This window comes from Pteropus medius, unplaced genomic scaffold (assembly GCF_902729225.1).
Source record: "Pteropus medius unplaced genomic scaffold, Ma_sr-lr_union100, whole genome shotgun sequence".
Taxonomy (NCBI): Eukaryota; Metazoa; Chordata; class Mammalia; order Chiroptera; family Pteropodidae; genus Pteropus; species Pteropus medius.
Window position 1 is genome coordinate 3,569,338 of NW_024354500.1, and position 22,145 is coordinate 3,591,482.

The 22,145-nt window shown below is 31.5% G+C and overlaps 1 pseudogene; it reads right to left on the reverse strand.

Moving 5' to 3' along the window:
- Window positions 1-18,808: 18,808 nt before the first annotated feature.
- LOC120595268 (uncharacterized) lies at window positions 18,809-18,904 on the reverse strand (annotated as a pseudogene).
- Between the last annotated feature and the right edge of the window lie 3,241 nt (window positions 18,905-22,145).

The following is a 22,145-nucleotide window of genomic DNA, read 5'->3' on the forward strand; positions in this document are numbered from 1 at the left end:
GTGTTCGCCTTCTCTAATCATCTAATGAAAGCATCCTGAAAGTTAATTTTTTAAGTTGATATTTTAGAGATCTACTTAAGAACATTTTATTACCATTGTTTTTGGTAAAATTTTTACCTTTTTTCTAAAACATGTATGTATCAATGAGGTCACAAATTCTGGCAAGCTTGTTTGATTGTTTTGTGATCATTGAGATTCTTCTGTTTACATATTTATTATCTATCTCTCTATATCTATCATAGCCATCTATCTATCACTCTTCTTGCTTATCGTTTGATCAGGCTAAACTACAGTATCATGAGTATCTAGTAGTGGAAAATAAGAGTGGTGTATGTCTTGTGGGCTAATGGTGAGTAATTCAACAAATCATTTTTTCTCTTTTGAGGCATATGGGGGTCTATGTCCCCAGATTTCAGCAAGTACAAACAGCAGTTCTCTTGTAACCTCAGGGCCAAGAAAGGATGATCACAGCCAGCAAAGAGCTATGAGCACAACCAAGTTCATCTTTTTCCAAAGAAAATTTGTAAATTTCTAGAGGTTAGATAAGCTGCAGAGAGCCTTAAGTGATTAATTAGCCCATGACTTGTTGTTTAAGGTCTTTAGATTCTCCCATTCATCCCAAAGAAATATTTGTTTTCTATTTCATCGATCCCTCAGGAAACAAGGTCTAAAATGCACTTCCCAGGATGTATACCCTTTCATTCCAAAGAAGCATTTAAGAAGGTTTTTGTGGGAAGACAGAGTTAGGAACAGTTTCCCAGAATCCAAACATTTAATATTCTTTCTTCTAAAAACCCACTTTAAAAGGAAATATCATCCATTTAAATAGATAATATGTGTTTTGTATCATAACTGGGAAGGATAAGTGAAAATAGAAAACAAAATTTTTAAAAATAGACTACAAATTAAGTTAAAAATTTAAGTTCAGAATAGTATTGGATACCATTCATGTTATTGACTACCATGTCAGATATGCTTAGGATTTATGATTACATTAAGTGGGAAGAAAGCATAAGTTTCCCAGATTTTGCTTAATAATAATATGAATCAAATTAAAATACTCACCTATGAAATATATGAAAAATAAATTATATCTATTGAGATTATCAATTTTATAAGACACATATATTTAAGTATCTAAGATTTGTTTTCTTATCTAAATAAACTCAAACCTTTACAAATTTATAATATTTGTCATTTATAATTAAAACTATACTGTTAAACTAGGGAAAACATACATGAAATATGTTTTATACTGAATTTTTCTAAATTGTTGGTTTTCGAACATTAATGGGTATCTGATTCATCTGGAGAGTGTTTTAAAACACATAGCTATGTGTCATTCAGAGTTCCTGATTTAGTAGTTCTTGGGTAGGATCAGAGAATCTGCATTTGTAAAAATTTCTCAGGTGATGCTGATTTTAGTAGTCCAGGAATCACACTTTGGGAACCACTGCTCAGGACAATGGAATATTTAATTCACTTTGAAAATGCATTTAAATTCTTGAGAAAGTGATGGCACATTCAACAATTTATCATTTACATTTTATTTGCTACTCTTTTGTCTTTTAGTTTTTGTTACATCTTTTAGTTGTTTTTACCTTTTTAGGGGAAAAGAAGTGGCATAGTTTCTCTACTCTGCTTCCTTCTCAATGTTTCAAACAGGAAACATACTGGTAGATTATTTCATTAGTTTAGGGTGAATAATCAGCCTTGAAGAACACGGTGTTTCATTGCCAAAGATGGACCATAAAGCAATGTTACTTTTACCTAATGATGAGTGATTTGCAGACTGGATAAAAGCAAAGTAGCTGCTGTATGCCATTCGCTTTTATTACTGTAAATGATATCATGTGTTTGCATTTGCTTTAAAGTTGATCAAATGTAACAGGAGACAGTGTTGACAGATGCTGAAAAAGTGTTAACCTTTCCTTTTATCTTTCTTGCTTATGTGTATCTTGTACCATAAGGCTTCTAGATAGTTTTATTAGCTGATAGATGAAATGTTGTACAAAATACCCACACAAGGAATTCCATTGTTAGAAAGAACTGCCTGTAACTCTATATAAGATAGTCAAACTGTTTGGTTCATGTATGGTAACACCAGACACTTTAACTAAATAAGATGGTTTTGTATAAAAATGCATTGTTAAAAGAAAATTAATTAGTTTTGAATGTAAATTGAATTTATATTAACTAATTGATTCCAGGCATGTAGACAATTGGTTTATGCCATATGTGATTTTCAAGAAATCGAACTCAGCTGATCTATGAGAATTGAGATTGCATTTTTATTAAAACTTGGCATTAAAATGATCAAATCTGATATTATCATTTTGTTTACAATGCATTTATTAACTAAATAGACATCACAGAGATTAAGTGTTATAGGGCTTCCATCAAGGTGATCAAGGATTCTGTCTTATCCTACAAAAATAGTGTAAGTTCTCTTGGGAATGTATAAAGACACTCTGTCTATAATGCTGAATATATCTCTCAATGTGTAAACTTTTTTTCACATTGAATGAAATGTGAAAATATTGTGCAACTATAAACTGGTATTTTCATTTTTATTATATCACTATTGCCTTGCAATTCCACTTCTGAAGCCAGGCATACGTAAGATAGAAGGAGTTTGTTACTTGGCCCTTTTAGCAAGACAAAACCAAAAAAGTCCCTAATTATTCTGTATTTCACATTTTCATTTCCTTGTAAGGCTGGGGAGTCTAACTTGGGAGCCATTGTTAAAGAAGCAAGCTACTCTCTCACAAAATTTTAAGAGAACCACGTAAAGCAATGGAGATATAGAGAATGGAACAGGTACTAGAGGTATATATAACAACATCAAGAGCTGAAGGAAGGTCAGATCCTCCAGTAAGGGCTCCTGGCATGCTGAAGCCAAAACACACAAACAAACAAAAAAGAAAGAAAAATAAAACAAAACCACATTGAAGGTTAAATCTACCACCAAATTTATCATGGAAAGCCAAAAGAAGACAGAAGGTATTCAGGACTGTACCATCTCATGGTCATTTAAGACTCCTTCTTCCAATTCCCCATAACTCTATTTTTGAGGGAAAAAGAAAAAGGTAAGATATAGAGAGATATTGATCAATAATCTCAAAAGATTACTTAAATTATCCAAATGGACCAAGGTTTAAAATAGATCGGAAGTTTATTGTTTTAGCTCTCTACCTAGTTTGAGAAGACACCTGATTAATTTTATTAGGTATACATCCTGATGTAGTCACCGTGGTGTGGAAACCAGGATCATGCTAGTTAGTCCAATATAGAGTCTGAGTTATCATTTTTCCCATTAAAAATAAAATAATAAATAATATCATTCATAGTTGAATCAAAATAAATTGGAATAAATTTCTGACTTTATAGTATCACTTAGCAGTATATGAGATGCAAATGTGACAAATGGAATTCTTAATTTAACACTCGGTTATAACTTAATAACACAACATTTTTCTCTCGGCCCTTTCTAGGGACCCTATAACTAAAATTTACCTTTCAAGGACAGCATGCATAGTCTTTGATGATAAAGTGTTCTGGGACAGCGCAGTCCTCCTGGTATTAGTTGGTGATGGGAGAAGTACTTGATAGTGCTTCCCTCCAGATACCCTTACACCAATGAGTTATGCATTTGCTCCTGAGGCAGCCTGGAGATTCACAGATCTGTAAGTCCAAGAGTCAGTGGGGTCAATTTTATGCACAGAAAATACAGTCAGAGCTGTCTGGCAATATAGAGAATGTCATTTTTCATTTATCACATGGTATAAATCTATGATTATTTTATTATTTGGTAAAAAAAAAATAACGTGAAATAACCACTTTTGCACACCGTAAGTCCAAAAAAGTGTATGTTTAATTAAAAATTAAGAAATGTCTACATCTCAAAAAAGTTGATGATGAACATGTAATTGTACAAAATATTTATTCACAGTCATTAGCCATCATGTAGGCCTTATGAATATCACTCATTACCTTAAAAGCAGAAGATACAAATCATCTGAAGATTCAGTATCTACTTTAAAATTAGTCATTAGGTTAGAAACACTGTATAAGGAATATTTGTATACTACTCTAATAACTAAGAATATTTATGTGGATCAATGACTATTCTAATTTAAAGGTATTTCACTTGTTTGTCAAGTTTCCTTGTTCATTCTCAAATAAAGAAGCAATTACTTTTCATGCTCTCAGAAGAAAACCTTCTCTAAGTTAAATGATACTAATTTTATATCAGTGTCATCAGCTGTTACAAATAGAAATCTAAACTATGGTTCAATTTTTTCCTATATATTTTATAAATCAAAATAAAACATATTGGTAATTAATTCTGTCAAAATTAAAACATCTGATGTTATTATATATGTTATTTTATATTAAATTAAATGCTCAAATATTGATGACAATTTTTGTTTCATGGTAATAGTTAAAAATTCAGTGGCTCACTGCAGCATAGAGAAACAATATACTTATGAATTTAAAAATATCTATGGAACGTGCTTTTAAATATGTTTGGTTGTGGTGTACATATAACTCCTAATTGCATAAAAACAGATGAAATATTATACAAATTAAAATAAAATATGTTATGATTAAAAGTTATGCAATTTCTTCTCAAATTAATACCAAATAGAAGAAAACCTTTTTAACTTGGAAATGTACACTTTTTTTCTTTGCCTGCCTGCTACATGTTAAATTTTAGAATTAGATTTTTAGTTGCTAGACAAAGAAGTTACTTTGACAACAAACTATTTTGCAACAGGAGTTTTCTTTATAAGTGAATAATCGTCCCAAATAAACAAGATAGCAAAAGAAAGAAAGAGAGGTGAAGTAAAGTTCTATAGAAGTCCTCTTCTAGAGGATTGAAATTTGAAATTCTCACTCAGGACATAGGTATAATATCTGCAACATTCTGTAAGAAACGGTTTTGAGTAAATCCAGCCAGAAATAAAGCTTATAGCTAGTTATAGGGAAGTTAAAGCTAGCTTAGTTTATTCCTGGAACCTAAGACATGGAGCCATGCTAGTCTCTTGAACTTAAATGACCTAAAGAGCAGCCACATGCATTTATATCCAAGTTATAATTACTTACTCTCTCTCTCTCTCTCTCTCTCTCTCTCTCTCTTCCTGACTTTAGTGTCCTGGTGTAAAGGCAGAAGTTCTTAGATAGATAATCATAGCTAGAAAACAGCTTCTTTCTTATCTTAGCGTTTAACATACTACATCCCATAAGTTCTGAAGCACATGACTTAATAAAAATGAACGGAGAGCAGGACAGTTTGATAATCAGTTTTGGGGTAGAAAAAATTTGACAGCCTATAGAAATTTGGGTAGTAACTTTGTTCTATGAGCGTTGTAAATACAGTTCTAATACCTGTTTTCTCATTATGGGTGCTGATGAATAGGTTTTAAGTTTTCTTTGTCAATAGATAAGATGAGTAATAAACTGAATATAACTGTCAGCCAGTTTTTATTATATGTGGTATTACTGACCTTTCAACTTGCTAACCACAGAAGATTTTGATTCCGAAGACACACAGGAAGATAAGAGACTGAAGGCCTATGTATGACCATATTGAGTAGCTATGAAAACAATGAGTACAGAATGTTAAAAGTAACCCTTAACTTTTTTTTTGCAGGCACAGATTACATCTATTCTCTTACCTAAACCTTTTTAAGTGGACTATTTCATATGTAAAACTTCAGAATTTCAGATGTGAAAGGAGACTCCAGGTCAAATAATTATATCTCTACTATTATATAGAGAAAGAATAGGCACAGGAGAATTATTCACTTTATGTATTTCTTAGTAATGACAGTTCTAGACACAAAATCTGATCCTACTGAATCCTATCCACTATTTTTTTCTTTATATAATTTAATATATATATTGCTATAATTACTTTTAGTGACTGGCTGAGGGATAGCAGGTCTATTTTTTATGAGGATAGTCAATATAAAGGTAAACAATGATTATTATAAAGTACTGATCTTAACAGATAGCATCCAGACTACTTATTTTCTTGTTTTCTTTTTCTGCTGTTTAACTTCTAGATAATCATAACTAGAAAATAATTTCCTTCTCATCTTAGAGTTTTGAAAGAATTTTTTAAGTCACACTATATACAAAAATAAATGGATAGGAAGATAATTTAACAAATTTTATAAATCATGCTTTTGGGAGAAACAGTGGGTTAAAAATTCAATTATACAATATTAATGTCCTTTTTCTTTTCATTTGAACTACTGCCATTTATATTATTGTCCTCAACTGATTCTCTACTCCCGTATTGACATCTCAGACTATATTCATATAGACTTCTTTACATTTCACTGTATGTCCCTCAAAATATAATCTTTACTCAATAGTTATCTTCCAATCCCTGTTTTATTCTCTAGTGCGATCTGTTCTTTTTCCTTTCCGAAGATATTCTCATTACTAGTTCTCTCTTTGCCTTTGAGATAACACTCTGGTTTGTTGTGGCCCTAAGTCACTGAATTGTCTCTTAACATGTGAACTCACAGTAGTATACGTACAAGGTAGGATTCAGGATTGGCAAAATTGTCATTCACTGAGTGTTCCCAAGATTTTAGTGATTTAACACAAGTTTTTCACCAATGTAATCAAAGCTGATAGAGGTTAAAACTTTGGCTAATAGAGGCTTCATCTCAACATAAGCTTTTGCAATCACTGAGACAGAAAGAAAGAAATGTGCTGGATTTTGTGCTAGTTTTTAAATCTTCCTCAAAAAGTGACACATGCATTTCTACTCTCATTTCATTGCCAAGATTAAAACAATAGCACTTTATAATTTCGAAAAGGAATCTGGTATGAAGTGCAAACCTACTCTTTGCTTGGAGGAGAAAACTAGAACATTTTTGATAGCAGGTCATGTTCTATGTGCTCAAACTTAAATTCCATTCTTACATTTTGTGGTAAGTAGGATTCTGTGATGACTCCAAGATCCTCATCCTCTGTAGTACAATCAGTGCTATCTCCTTTCCTTGAGTTTGGGCAAAATCTGTAAATATGCTCTTACTCCTGTGATTAGGCTACATTAGATGGCAAAGATGAAGAAATTCTGCAGATGGGATTAAAGTCCCAAACAAGTTGATTTTGAGTACATCGAAAGGGAGATTATTTTAGGTAGGCCTGACTTAATCAAGTGATAGTTATTAAAATTTGAACTAGATCCCTCTTAAAGAGAGAGGTTTTTTCCAGCTCTGAAGAAGTAAGGTGTCAAACTGTGAGATGGCCTGTGAGAGAATTTTGGACAGAGCCATGTCCTGTGGAACTGAGGGACCTCTAGGAACTGAGCTATAGTCAGCCTAAATTGCAGCCTGGAAATACACTGAGCTTAGAACCCAGTTAAACAAGTCTAGACTCTGGAACCACAAAACCTGTGAGATAGTGAACGTATGCTGTTTTAAGCCGCTACATTTGTGGCAATTTGTTATATAGTAATATAAAAATAATATGCATTTTCATTTTCATTAAGATCATCTATTTTATACATTTTGGTTATTTAATAGATTATAAATTTATTAGTATGTTTTAACAGATATACATATATGTATACATATACAGTCTAGCCCTTCATTTCCCAAACATTAATATGTGTCCATATGAGCCAGAAATAGTGATATTTATAATATAGTGGTAAACACAAGTTTTTTGCAAAAGAGATGAGAAATGAATACATGATTAGTAAAAATCTACATTTTAAAAACGCAGAATCATTCATAAAGTAGAAATTATTCATTCATTTCACAAATGTTAACAGTATCTACAATGTTCCAGGATGTAGAGGGACAGATAAGGCTTTACAGAATAAAATGAGATGGTCTTTAAAAGGGGTTTGTATTTGGCCTTGTATTTACATAAAAAGATGAAAACAGCATGTCCTAACACATACATAAATAACACAAGCCTTTTATGAGGTGAAAGACAAGGTTAATTACCTATGTTCTGAGGATGGAAATGCCAAAATATAAGTGGCAAATGTAATACTGGTCATGAGAGAGGGGGCCCTTTAATCTCAGTCTGTCAGCAAGTCTGATATTATTCTACCTGGATACAAGAACAGCAAAGGAAGTTAGCTAAGGGTACTTCCTTTAAATCTCTTTGCAGGATTTCATCATAATTCATTTTTCAAAGGATTTTAAGTGTGTGGAGACCTCTGAGGATGGCCCACATCCACAGTCAGCAATGTGGTTTGAAAATCCCCAGTGAATTTTGTTCTTGAGCCTCTAAGGCTTAGAGTAAGACCGATAAAGAGAAGCTGGACAGAAAATATGAGAAGACAGTATAAATATTATCTTAATTTTTTTCTGGAGTTGTTTCTGGCTTTATCATAATTCTTTAGGAGTGTTATGTAGAAGTTAGTGAGACAAATAAGGACAAGAACTAACCACCATTTTTTTTTTCCACTTCGGTTAATCAAGAGAGAGCATGTTGTCAACAGCCTTCACCTTTGATATCTAGTCAAGCAAGCTCAGCCAGAGACTGAGTCACAATTGAACTGTTTTCACATATTAATCTACTCATTCACACTTGAGCCACATTATAGATAGAATGGGGAAGCTTTCCCTTTTGTACTCCATCCTCTATCACTCCTGTGAACAGAGGCCTCATGATGGAATTGCTCCCAATCCTGTGCTATTTACTAACAGGAAATTAATTTTAGAGGCAGGAAAAAAAGGTCAACTGGTAACTTTATTATTTAGTATTTAGTTTCATGAAATTAGTTTAATCTTTAAACATTAACCCCAAATTCTATGTTTATTTTTAACACCTGAAAAAAATCTATGTATCTCAAATCTAACAAAAGCAGTTAAAAAGTTGCAAGTGAGAAATTGATTTGAAATAGAGTCTAGGATTTCTTTCTTTTTGATATTTTTGGCATATTAGTAGGGGAAGAGCAATATATGACATTATATAAGAATGGAGGAAAACAGTCTGAATGATTCTTTCTAATCTGCTAAAATATTAACATAATAGAAAAATCATCTTAATATAAAATTTAAACATTTTAATTAAAATTTTCTCATCTGTTACTCAAAGTTTTGAACGCTAGAATTTAGTTTCTCATTTAGAGTGTTCATACTGCTTTGACTAAGTAAAATTGATTAAATTAATGATATTATACTTAAATTCAAATTGCATATTGTAAGAGTCAGTTGAAGCATTAGCAGTACCTCATAATCATTTCATTTATTTTTATCGTAGTTGTAAATGTAACAGATACCATATAATTTCTGTTGAGAAGTAGTATAAATTGAAAGTCATTTGTGGGTATAATATTCTTTTCTAATTTTTAAAACAAATTCTGATCTCTAGACCATAGTTTGAAAAGTGCAGTCATGAAGTATGCCAACACCAGCTTTAGTTCTTTCCCAAAAGAAAGATAAGATAATCCCCAAAATGAGTGCCATTTAATCCCCAGTGACTACACATTTCAAGATGTCTAACATAAAAATGTCTACTTTGGTACCAGATATTATATCTTGGTAGAACTTGTGCCAGCATTTCTGGAAAAGAAGCCAATTCCATCCCCTTGATCAAATGAATACATCATCTATTCTAGAGTGAATCTCAGTACGTATATCAAAACTTTTGCCTTTTTCCCATTACTTCTGAAATGTGAAAAATCAAAGTCAGGAGTGTCGAAGTGAGTAGCACAGGGAGGCTGAGTGGTGTTCAGTGATTTCTCAAGTTCACTGTTCAGAATGTGGCTAGCATTTTCCATTTTATAAAAGTATGCCATGTAGGCAGTGACAGGATTTTGAGGTTAAACTTTGTAAAATGCAAAGTTGAGTAATGGAGACATGAGACTAACATGCTTTAGTGGATACTATTTAACATAATTTTACACCGGACCATTTTCTGTTTTGGAGAACATTTTGGCCAACAATTAGCATGGATTAATGCAAAACAAGCCAGGTTATAATAGGGGTGTACTTGAGTTCTATTTTATTTTTGCTTCTACTTTGTTCCAGGTTTCTCACATATGTTATTTCTTTAATAATGATTCTTTATCTTGGGGATCTAACTCCCGTTTACACTTGAGGAACTAAGGCTTAACAGGATTAGGTATATTCGTATTCATTCATTCATTTATATATGCATGCATAAATCATATACCTAGTCATGAACATTTTGATGCTTTGATTACCTGTGTTCAGGGCACTGTTTCAGGTGCTAAAGATTCCTAATACAATTCTAAATCTAGTAAATGGCTGCCCCAGAATTATGAACAGAGAACCACTGTCATTATGAAGAAGCAGCTAAATTAAAGTTTCAATGTAGAATCAATGTAGTGAAACTGCAATGGTCTTTGGAACCTAAGAATAATCTCAGTAGCCCCAATATCACTTCTACGAACCAACTTATGTCACTGACCAGCAGAGGACACAAATTCCTTCTTTGCTCTTGGACTCTGATCTTGTTGTTTAGATTGTGGTGTTTGGGGACTGAGTTGAGCCCAATGTAGAGTTGCTTCAATAAAGGCCTTCTTTTGACACACTGTTGCTCCAAAAATGTCAGTGCAATCAATGAGATATAGTAATAGCTGTGAAGAATTCATGGAAAGGCCCAGTTCTCTGGAAAGAAGGGTGTTCCTTTAAATCTATGTCTCTGGCACCATGTAAATGGAGTGTTCCAATGTGGAATTACAGTCCTACTGGGAAATTCACTAAGGATTTTAAATTAAAATCAAATAAATCTTTCATTAGAAAAGGTAATTTCTGTGAATATGATAGCTAAATTAACTCTTATTTCCCAGGTTGAGGAGTTCTGACAAACAACTGCAATGCTATGATAATGTTTTTGACAGATAAATAATACTGTGAAATGGAGCAAGTCATATTTTTTTAAGTATCATAATAACTAATGCTTTAATATAGTACAGATTTTAATGCATCATAAAAGAAATGATGTGATAAAATATTTTACTAAAGAGTTTAGCACTGGGAGTAAAACTCAATTAAGGCCAGACTCATTAACACTTAATTTCATTTGGGTCTTTATTGCTTGTAATTGTACAGTTTCTTAATTTTATCCCTCACTCTCACTCATAATTGTAGTGAGCTTCACATCTATCGTGAAAGATGGTGCTTCTCTGTGAAACTCCTATAGATAAATTTTTCATTTATGAAGAGACATGTATTTCTTTTAGAACTGACATTCCTCTGATTTAAGAGAGCATGAGCTGGTAGGGAATCAGATCCTTGTAATTGTGAAGATGATTCCAAGTGACTTGAGACAATAGAAGGAAAGTACAGTTTTGACAAGAATCAGTAGTTTCCTATACATGACATAAATAACATCTGCAATTTTGCAATAGGCAAATACCAATGGGTTTAAGCCAAACCTAAGATTTTCAGACACATGTAAGTTGTCTGACATTCTTTGAGAACTACTAATTTGAAAGTTGGAAACGGCATTATTTATTTGAAAAACAAAATATCATAAGAGTATTTGCATTGGTTTTTTCAGAAGAGGGTATATATTTCCCTATTACTTGCCTGGAGAAAACTTAATGTTTCAATATTCTATTATATATGTAAAAAAATTCTTATTTCAGAATTGAATTAAAATTTTATAATTATTATATAGCTAAGCACAAAGCACAAAACTTAACATTACAAACACCCATATAACCACTGCCAAAATCTAATAAATGTTAGTTTTGCCTTGATAACTACAAAACTATTTTTTAAATAAAGATGTTATAGAAAAGTTGAGATGATGTCCTCTTTGTACTCGTCTTCAGTCTCATTCCATGCCTGCCTTCATAAAAGCAACTATTATCTTGAGATTGCTATGTATCCATATTATAATACTTATCCTAGAGTTATTTGTATCCATAAGTAACATATTGCATTGCTATGTATATTGTACCTGGCAGGAGATCTCTAGATAGAACAAAATCTCTTTTGAAGTGTCTCATGATATGGTGTCATGATGTGCTTATCATTTTATAGCTTGTTTACTCATTTTAATATTTTTGAGATCCAGCAGTTTTGATATATGAAGATCAAAAAAACAAATACATTATTCTATACATATTCTTCTACTTGCTTGCTTTTCCAAATAAACTTTTTTCGTGATCTACTATTTTATATAAATTTAAATTAATTAGAGATTGCTCTTAATTTTTTCTATTTTTTCAAGTTATTATTGTAAAATTCAATATTCTTATTTTAAAAAACAAAATTAATGAGGTGCGTTTTGGCAGTAAACACCAATTGAGATTGTATAAAATGTTTTAGCTATTTATTTGTTTATCATTGTTTCTTTCATCGGCATCTTTTTCTTATTTAGTTTGTTTTCCCTGCTGGAGTATTTCATTTGGTCATTTTATTTAGTAAAAGTATGTGAAATGTAAACTTTTTGTCTTTATGTCTGAAAATATTCATTTAAACTTCACATGAGAATGGTATTTATTTTAGTATGGATTTCTAGACTAACAACAGTTTTCCCTAAATACTTTGAGGATATTATTACTTTGTATATCAACTTTTAAAGTGTTGCTGAGAACTCTGAAATAAAGTTGGTTATCATTTCTTTGAAGAAAATCTATTTATTTTTCCTCTTTGATAATTTTTAAAGATTTTTCCCTTGTCTTTTATACTCTGTATTTTTACTACAATATAAATAGATATGGGTTCATTTTATACATGTCGTTTGTTTTTTTGCATGTGATCCTTCATTCTGACAACTGAGTATATGATTTTTCTTTTTAAATTTTAAAGTTTTTCATTTATGATGGCTTTGAAAAAAATCTTCTCACTTTTACTCTCTATTCCCTACTTCTGGAACTCTTATTAGCTATATGTTGAAACTTCTTAATCTTTCTTCAATGTCTCTTAGTAGTTCCTTTATATTCCCAAGATCTTATTTATCTGTGCTGTACTTTTCATATGTTGTTTGTTTTTTTGCATGTGATCCTTCATTCTGACAACTGTGTATTTGATTTTTCTTTTTAAATTTAAAAATTTTTAATTTATAATGGCTTTGAAAAAAATCTTCTCACTTTTACTCTCTATTCCCTACTTCTGGAACTCTTATTAGCTATATGTTGAAACTTCTTAATCTTTCTTTAATATCTCTTAGTAGTTCCTTTATATTCCTAAGATCTTATTTATCTGTGCTGTACTTTTCATATTTCCTTAAATCCAAGAGTTCCCATTATATAATTCTTTATTCAGTTGTGTCTATTTTACCCATAGAAAGTATCAACATCTTTTTTATTTTCTTTACTACTTACTAATTTATCTTTTCACCCTATATTTTAGTTTGGTTCTTTCCCTAAAATGAACTTTTCTTTTTCTGTATGGATTATAGTCTTTTTCATCCTTTTCAAACATGTTCAAAGGGCTAAAATTCCTCTGGGTTGTTCTATTCTCTGTCATTCTTCAAGTTTCAGTTTTTCTTTTGTTCTATTTGATTATATTTTTTTTATCTTTATCTCAGAGTTGTTTACTTTGTTCTAGGTACTTTTGATTCTTGTTATCTGATCTTTAACTTAAGTCACTTGTTTGCTTTGGGAATTCTTTCTTGCTTTGGATTGTAGGTGTACTCTAATAGGACTTTTCCATGTTCATTGTGAGCTTTTTGAGTGTCATCCACTCTGTACCAGTTTCTACATTAATTTGGGGACAGATTTTTCTGCATATCTAATTAGATAACATAATTTTAGACTCAATATTTACAGATGGTACAGCTTGAAGTCTCAGCTTTTCCTGGATATTTCTTTTCTTTTTTTTTTTAATTCTCATAAAATAACAGTAGGGAAATGTTAGAATGGTTTCACATCTAGACAGCTCTGAGGTTTCATGTCACCTTCTAGTGATACCAGGTGTAACAGGTTCTAATAACTTATTCGATCCATTCGATTTAGTATCTGATGAAATTTCCAACCTTGAATTATTTTCTTATCATTTCTAGGTATTATCCTTTTTTCTTTTTTAGCCCAATTGTATATTTGAATTATTTGGGAGGTGAGAAGGGAGACTACTTGAGTAAGCTTGGTAGACCCTAATGACGAGAAATCTATTTGAACCTTTCATTCATTATTGGAAGTTTGTGAACTGAACTTTCCACTTTAATAATTCAGTCTTACTCTTAATTCAAAATACATCCTCAAAAATTTGTCTTGATTTTTTTAAACATCTAATTTATATGTTTCCTAAAGACATAATTAACAATATATAGCCACTGGGCAATAAAAATCTCAAAAATATAAAGAAATATGTAGTTTGGATCAGTGAATTTATAATATTAGAAAATATAAAAAATGACACCTGTTATTTGTCTATTTCATCATTTTTTCAAGCACATTCACAGATATTTTCAAAACAATTTAATATCAAAATATTGTGTGATATAAAGGCAAAAAAATAAAATAGGGCTTTGGCATTTAACTATTTGTACAAGTTCATGATGTTAGCTGGTTCAGGGCTGGTATTAGAATTCTTTCCAACATATGTTTCAAACTGCAATATTTTTGGCAGATTTTAAAATACCGCTTAAGTAAAAGGTCTGATTTTAAAAATTGAGGTTCACAATTAATTTAATGCTATCTCTATGTATAATATTGATCATTCTCAGGGAACAAATAACAGTTATTCACTGGAAGTGAAATTTTGATATAACAGCCAAATCTTATTTTTGTTCAGAATTATTTCTATTTGTTTATTGTATTGCAGATAATCTTGTCTCTTAATGGTATCCTGCTTGTTTAGCTGGTATCTTCTTCTGTTGGCTTGCACCCTTGACTTCTTCAACATTCAGTTTTACTCTTTATATACTTAAAGTTTACTTGTCAAGAGGAAACAAGATTAGCCTTCTGCTTTCTATCAGTTGGAAAGTACATTTTATTCTCAGGAAGGTGAATGTAGAGTCACATATTGGAACTCGGTAGTTTCTAATTTCATGGCTTGATGTTTCAAATGCTTGGAAAGAGTTTTAGAATAAATATAAATATGAGTAAACTACACATTCAAGTCTTTTTATATTTTAAAGTCAGTAAATTCTCCTTATTACATTTTGTCACAGATCACAATTAATTTGAATATAACAATCCACACTCACACGTCAGAATAAAAATTAACATTTTGTGACACTCTGAATAGCAATAATTACCAAAATAGTAATAGTATCAAAAGCTTGGTTTTGATATGTTAATAATTCATAATATTATTTTATCATTATTTATTGTATAATTAGTACATATTAAGCACAAGGTTAGGCACTGAGTGTGGTGAGATGAACACACTTAGCACTGTTCACAGACAGCTCAGATTTCGGTTGTGTGTCTCAGAGTGGGGCCTGAGAATGAATGACCTGCCTCAAAACTTACTAGGTGTATTCATTACAAATGTAGATGCCTATACATCACCTTGTACCTATGAATAAGAGTTTCATGAGATAGGGCCCTTGAATCTTTCTGGTTTGAAATTCATTTTTCTACTGGATCCAGAGTCAAAATGATTAGATTTAACCAGTTAACTTCTATTACTGGTCTTCTAAAATTCAGTATTTGAATTTTTCTGACTCATCTCTTCCATTTTATTTTTTTCAAATTGAGCAATTTAGAACAGAAACTTTCAAGTAAGATGATTATAATTTATTACATTACCATAACTCCTTTAGTGTTAAAAGAATAACGTCCATTTATACAAGCATTATAGTAATAGCAAGTATGCACTTTAGGATTTAGTATCCATCAGGGTCTGTGCATATATTGCCTCATTTAATTCTCAACATCTCTGAAGAAAAAATTACTACCTCCAATTATAGATGATGACATTAAGCCTTGGCGATGAAGTACATGTTTGATTCTTGGTCTTTTATAACTCCAAAGCTTCTGTCTTCACTACTTAGCTGTATTAAACATTATACATATTCCCATGCACTGATTTAATAGACCAGATGCCTAAACACACCTTGATCACTAACAGAGCCATCCGATATTAACTTGCTGCTCTCAGATAAAGTTTAGCAGTTGCAAGATGAAGGAAGATTTATTTATTTAAAAATAACCCTAGAAATCTAACAAAAAAAATGAATAAACAAATAACTTGAAATATGATTTCATCTAATCAATCATTATGTGTGGGCATAAGCTTATTATTTGACATACTTTACTGATTGTTTTTCATTTGTTCCTAAATTGTTGTATTAAAAAGAATGAAACATATTTTGATCATTTAATAAATTCTCATTCCATAAGAAAAATGGAAGTTCAAATAGATAAAAATAATAACTAGGAATATAATATGAATTATAATTCTAAACTTTAATGACTATACATAAAGTTCTGTTAATTATAGAGGTTTCTCCCCTATGTTTAGTGAAGTTGATTAGAATCGCTTGTAGTCAAGAATGCTCACACAATCAAATTCAAGTAAGTGTGGTATTTTAATTATCCACACCTGCAAACATTTGCAAAAAAACACCCCAGTGATTTTTTCAAGTGTCAGAAATAAACATAAAGCTTGTGTTTAGTCTGAAATTTAAAAGAAGTCTTCCAAACTTTATGCTTTATAAGGCATGAAAACAAGTGTTTCTCAATAATTCCATGTAAAATATTTTCCTATTTGATCTTTTTCCCTGTCTCTCCTCTATCCCTTCCATTTGTCACTTCATTATTAGGGTTATCTTTCTTCAACTATGCTTTTTGATTGTTTGTTTTTTATAAAATAATGCCACTAGAATTATATCATTTTCTACAGAAGAATCTGCATTTTCTTGGCATAGTATATGCAGTCATTCAAAATTGGGGCCTAAGTTAATTTTAATGTTATTAGTAGCTGTTTAGAGTCACCATGCTGCAAATCCAATCCTAGACCCTACCAGAGAAGTGTCAATGAAGCGATAGCATTGTTTTTTCTATCTCTATAAAAATTTTAGTTGAGATTTTGATATGAGAATAGCATTAAATATGTAGATTGCTTTAGACAGTATAGACATTTTAGTAAAATTAATTTTTCAGATCTATAAACATAGAATATCTTGTGATTAATTTTTAATACCATCAGAAACTTCCACTGAAATGCTTAACTGATCCTTAAAAGCATATTAAATTTCATACTGCTTATGTATTAGGGATATATTTATGTCTACATACTCAGTGATATAAAAGACAACTTTTTCTATATTTTTAATAATCTAAAATCAAAATCTGACCCTAAATCTGAGTTCATTGCCTGAAAAATCAATATTTTCAATACTAGGTTTTTCCTTCTCCGGAATAAAGCAAGATTACTAAAACTTAGGTAGATTTGGGCAGTATAGCATAAGCTTTCAAGCTAGAATCCTGTCTGGGTTCAAATCGTGTCTCTGCCACTTAGTCACTTGTGTGATCTTGAGCAAAGAACTTAGCATTTCTTTGCCTTAGTTCTCCTGGCTGCGAAATGGGGTTAATGCTAATATGACATAGTTATGAAGATCAAATATATACAAAACATAGTATATGCCAGTATCTTAGGTCTTTTTGTCAGTCCATAGGTTACCAACAAGAAAACAATTTCTCAACTCATATGGCCATTTATAATTTGGCAACTTGACTACTTCTGCACCAATTTTAATGTATGGGTATCAACAGAAAAACTAGTGCTGGAAAATTGTCTTTCTTAATGACTCACCAATCCTTGCAAGCCCTGTGGGCTGGTGCCACTAAGTGATACACAAGATCTTCTATATTCTAGAACACCTCAATTTCTGTCTCCTTTCTCACTTTGGAAAAAAAACCCTCCTTTCTCTCATCTTGCACTTATTTTTCTCCCACCAAGACATATGGCGTCCCCTTTCCTGAGTCTCCAGTCTGCAAAGGTTCTGATTTTCTCTGCGGTTACTCTTGCAAAACATCTTGAGGCATGGTGTTTCAAAAGGACTGCTTAGAATATTCCTACTGTAAAAAGGGTTGAAGGGGAAATGCAAAGGAAAACACAAATTGATATCTCAAAAATGATCCTGCCATGACAAGATGCTCGCTTTAGGTTTTTCTGTTTTGTGCGTGTGTGTGTAATTTTAGCAATTGGTAGCTGAATTATTGCCATACTTTAATGAACTTCAAATTATTAATGATAACTTCTATACATGCAATTGTATTAATTTAAAAATATATACTAAGCATAATAAAAGAGGCTCCTTAAAGTTAATAATGAATAAAAGGCAGAAATTACTCTAGGAGACATAGAAGCAGAGATAGGAGTAAGAGTTGCAGAGTCAGATAGATGTTGAACTGAATGCGAGTTTTTCTACTTACTAGCCACTTTAAATTTGGACCTTTGGAAAATAAGTTTCCTCACTTTTGAAGTGGGATAAAGTAAATCAATATAGATTTCAGATTAGTGGTGTATGAGATTGTAGGTAGAAGGAGAAATAAAAGAACAAGAGAACTTCTGGGGATGATCAAAATATTCTGTATCTTGATTGTGGTGATTTGGAAAAAAAAAAAACTCTTTAAATTGAATGCCTAAAAAGAGTGAATGTTGCTATAGGCAATTATATCAAAATAAACTTCATTTAAAAGAAATGAGATCATGATATATTTTAAAGATATTATCTGACATGGAGTGAGAACTTAATAAATATTAGCTTTTATCATTATTATTGTGTAGGAGTCTCATAAAAAGTAGTATATACCTTAGAAAGATAGGTATGAAGTTTTGTTTTAGCATACAAAATACATAGTTATGGGAAGAAATAACATTGGGAATATTTCCCATAATCTTTCAAACCTAGGGATGTGGAGAGCTGAACAGAATGACATGGTGTGGAGAGTGGTTCAGAGCAGGCAGAGTAAAAAAACCCAGAAAATTTAAACTGATATGAACAGATATTACATTTGATCTTAGCCAAAAGGCAGAGAAGTGATGAAAAACAGAAAATTTAGATCTTTGAGTGCTTTGTCTCTTAGCTATGTGAATGATTTGTGGTTTCTCTATCACTGAATGTCTGAGAAGTGGATCTTTTTGCCACTTTTACTTATACAGTGGTTTCTTTCAATTTGCTTAGTTGAGCAGCCTTCTTGCTTAGAGCCAGAAATCCAGAAGTGCATTTTAAAGTGTTTATTGCAAAAAAAAAAAAAAGGAATGAGACACTAATATTATACTATGTGATTTATTCAGAATTTAATTGAAGTGTATAGTTGCAGTGTTACAGAATTGTGCTTGTGAATTGTAGGGTTTTTTTTAAATAACTTTCTGTAAAATTAGTTTATTTGGGGATCAATTCAGTTTAATAGAGACATTAAACAATTGATAACCTCCTTCAGTAAGAATTCTCATCAGTTTTCTGATAGCTCAAGAACTTTTAGTGGCTAGTAGGAGAACAAGTAAGCCAGACACTTTCTTAGGATCATCCAAACAGTTCCTAAATTGGCTCTCTCTGGATATTGAGTATCTGTTCATTAATCATTACTTGGAAACTGAAGATCTTTTGGGGTTGTTTGAACAGTACTATAAACTTAAACTGAGATGTGTTTAATCATGACTACCTTTTAATTTCAGCTGTTGACTTACAAGTTACTTAACAACTCTGAGCTTCTATTTCCTCTTCTGCCATACCAGAAGAGTAACACTACCTACTGCTAGTTTGTGAGGATTAAATCCTATATATCAAGTAAAGTATTCAACAAAATGCCTAGTGTAAGAACACAATAGGTATTACTATTGTTAATCCAACAAAAGTTATTTTTATTTACATAATTGGTTAGGAAAAGCAGATCTAGACCCAACAGTTGGAAGAAAAGCAAATTTGATATGTGAATATTATATCCAAATCATAGCTGTTTTCTTTCTCTTTCTCTTCTTGCATTCTTCCTTTTCTTTCATAAAATCCTACAAGGGCTAGGAGTTTATATCTTTAAAATGAATGGTTTTGGAAGGAGAAAATATTACAAAGAGTATCAATAAGCAACATTTACAGAGCACTTATTTATGCCAGTCCTCTCTAAGTACTTTCCATGTACTTAGTAAGTCGATCTTTACAACTCTAAGAGCTAGGTACTATCATTATGTATCTTTTAAAAATGAGGGAACTGAGGTCTTGCACAACAAGATAATTTGTTTAGATCACACAGTATAATATGGCTCAAAGACTGCTTTTAGAAATGGCTTCTGGAAATAGAAAGTTAAAATTATGTTGTATGTGTACAGATGATTATGATAATTATTATTATTAAACACTAACATTCCAGTCGTCTTTCTTCCTCTGCTATCGTTTTGCTACCATTCATGGCATGCTTACTATATTCCATGGACGGTACAAGACAGTTTCAATACATTATCACATTTGACAAACATGAGAAAATTATGTCAAAATTATCCAATTTATAGATAAGGAAACTGAAACACAGAACACTGAAACTTGTTTGTGCTTGTTAACAGTCAGTGTCAGGATTCATACATCTGCCTGCTTGAACAGTCTGTTATTACTGCTAATGTGTCAGCAAAAGATGTGACATAACTACTGTCTAACCAGTATTCTTATATAACATGGCATTAGAGGCACAACTGGGAAACCACATTGCCAATTTCATTCATTCATAGAACCAATACAGCATAGTAAGATGGTGTTATACTGGTAGCTATAACTATCATTATAATTTTTATACTTAATAATCTTTAGCTCCAAATATAATTATTTTTCTATCAAAATGGACCACTACAAAAGTAAATGTATGTGCCTCATCCCATGTCTCTGTATAATGTTACCTGTTTCTATCACTGACTTTACCTTCCTTCTCTATTATATTAGATTCAAATACTGGTAAAGAGATATAGACTCTTGGAGGCTTATTACTTTCCTTTCTCCAGTGCCCTGAAAGATGCTGCAGAACTACTACCTCCTCCTCATTACCTCTGTAGACCACATATGATTGAGAACTGCTGCATATTCATACACCTCCTGCACACACAGACACACATACACACACACACACACTCACACACACACACACATTTGTGCATGTATCTGTTATTTGTTTTTTCTTTTTTTATCTTTTATTTTATTTTTTTTTAATTAAGTTTATTGGGGTAACATTGGTTAATATAATTACATAATTTTCAGGTGTACATTATAATTTGACATCTATATATTCTATTGTATGATTACCACCCAAAGTCCAGTTTCCCTTAGCTACCATATATTTGATCCCTTTTACCCACTTCACCCTCCCCCAGCCTCCCTATATTTGACCCCTTTTACCCCGTCTACCCCTCCTCTCCTCCCTCACCCGCTACACTTTGGTAACCGCTAGTCCATTGTCAATGTCCCTGTGTCTCGGTTTGTGCTGTTCATTTGTTGCTTATAGGTTTATATTTCACATATAAGTGATACTGGACAAGATAACATAAAGAAACTTTACTTCTAACAATGACTTTCAATTTCACTTTTATCATATAAAATGAAAGAAGAAATGTCTGACAATGACTTCCTGGTCCCTTGAATCTTCTCAGTCATTTCTGTCTTGACCTGAATTCCATACTCCTTTACCACTTGAGTCATCTCTGTTGATATACTGTCTGGTAGATAATTCCCTCAATAGTGTCAAAAATATATAGTGTCCAGTGTTTTATTTCCTTGTCCTTGCCAAGAAAAACAAAAGCCACTCTTACCTAAAACCAGATCTTATACCTCATATAGTCTGAAGCTGTAGTCAAATTTAGATTTATTTTAGTGTTAGTGCTTAGCTTGATAACTTTATATATTTTAAAAAGTATTCTTGTTTATATACTTTACATAAGGCCAATAAACTTTCTGTTCTGAAACATCAAAAAATGAAATAATCTTTATTTCCTCATAGCTCCTTACCTGATTAACTTTTGTAAGTTTGCAATTATATTTTAAATTTTTCTCATTTTAATATTTTAATCCTTTAAATATACTTTAATTGTATTAAATATAATTACATATGCTTACATCATTTTGTTTATTTACAAAATTTAGATAAAATCTATTAACTATACTAAGAAATATGTAGAATCATTAAAAACTCAGTACATTAATATCCTCTTTCATCTCAGTATCCACCTCCTTTCTTCTTTACTTTTCTTCTTTTTTTTTTTGGTGGCTATCCAAATTGTGGTCATTGCAATTTCATATTGAAGGAAGAA